Below are 1,428 nucleotides of genomic sequence, written 5' to 3'. Positions count from 1 at the left end.
CACCTCCTCTTTCCCATAGTCAAAGTTGGATTTATCAGGCACACCTGAAATGTGCTCCTAGCCAAATCATTTACTCTCCTAGGTTACTGCCCTTGACATTGCCCATTGCTGTATGCTATTTCTTTCTATATATCTTTTTCCCTCTTGGGATGTCCAGCTCTTGGGAATTGCTTAGATGATTGGATATGAATATTAGACAGTAAATTTGCTTTCTGTTCAGTATGCTAGTTCTTATTCGAGAACTGTGGTCAGAGGGCATTTAGATATGAGTATCTTTTGCTTTATAGTACTGAAAATTTGTGGAAGTAACTAGCTGTGCAGAATGTAATAGAAGCTTTTCATATTCTTTTATTCTTAAAATCCATATCTTTTTACAGTATTCTTTCTACATGATCCTTTTTTGTACATTTAAGAATATTTTGATTACATTAAATAAGACTGCTGATTTTGCTACTTTTTTAAGGGGTTTTCAAGTAAGTAAAAAGCACATTACAGACAGAGGAAAACGTACCTTAAATTTGCATTTTCCCCCTCACACCCAAGCTATAAACAGTTGATATATTTTGTCTTAAAAACTTAGTTCAATATCTGCTTATTTGTTTTAAAACCTATATCATCAAACTCTCTCTAGATTTAAAATGCTATTGAATATGCCACTTCTGAGGAGAGAGTGTGCTCAGAACTTAGGATAAGGTAGGCCAACTGTGCTAAGTGTAAAATAGATTTTCTAATTTTACACCTAAGACAAGGAGATGTGGTCACTAAAAATAAAAATTAAAATATATGTAAGACTTATGTACTCTTGCTTTGTCAAGCTGTTTGCTATAGTTTTCAAGGTCATAATATTACTCTAACTCTGAAAAGTGATGTAATCTGAAAGCAATGTATTAGTTCAAATAAAGGCATTTACATAATAATTCGTCTCTTAGTGGTCCCTTAGTGGTGTGCCAATAATGTCTGCCAGATCTTTTTCTCCAATATTTTGACTCTTTCTGGTGTACTGTATAAAATGATGCTTGTTAAATTTAAGCTTTTGGAGCTGAATTACAAGGACTGAATTAAGGATATTACCAATGAGGAAAGATGGCTTTCTCCAACTTACCAAAATGTCCTTATCCAGTTCCTCCCTTTTCTTTCTTTCCCATCTCACTCAATCTTTTCAATGTTCTATGATAGGCAGAAGACCAAAACAGTGGGGATCTGAGCAACCAAGCAAAAGAGTTGGTTTATGGCAAGTTTTCTCAACCTCATCACTATTAACATTTTGGGCTGAATTTTTTACTGGATATGGGGGGAGGGGGCTGTTCTGTGCATTGCAGGAGGTTTAGCTGCATCTCTGCGTCTACCCACTAAATGTCAGTAGCACACCCCCAGTGTGTATACCAAATATGTCTTCAGACATGGCAAAATGTTCCATGGGGGGCAAAA

General features: G+C 35.6%; 1 protein-coding gene across 1 annotated transcript in view; it reads left to right on the top strand.

The window, feature by feature from the left end:
* PLS3 (plastin 3) overlaps positions 1 to 917 on the top strand; it is a 93,849-nt gene extending 92,932 nt beyond the window's left edge. The window contains exon 17 of the mRNA XM_006907302.3: positions 1 to 917. This exon is cut by the window's left edge and continues 307 nt beyond it. The gene's annotated coding sequence lies outside the window, so the exon portion shown is untranslated.
* Positions 918 to 1,428: the final 511 nt, after the last annotated feature.

The sequence above is a fragment of the Pteropus alecto genome, unplaced genomic scaffold (assembly GCF_000325575.1).
Source record: "Pteropus alecto unplaced genomic scaffold, ASM32557v1 scaffold252, whole genome shotgun sequence".
Taxonomy (NCBI): domain Eukaryota; kingdom Metazoa; phylum Chordata; class Mammalia; order Chiroptera; family Pteropodidae; genus Pteropus; species Pteropus alecto.
The sequence above is the reverse complement of the archived record's forward strand: the minus strand, read 5'-3'. Positions and strand labels throughout refer to the sequence as shown.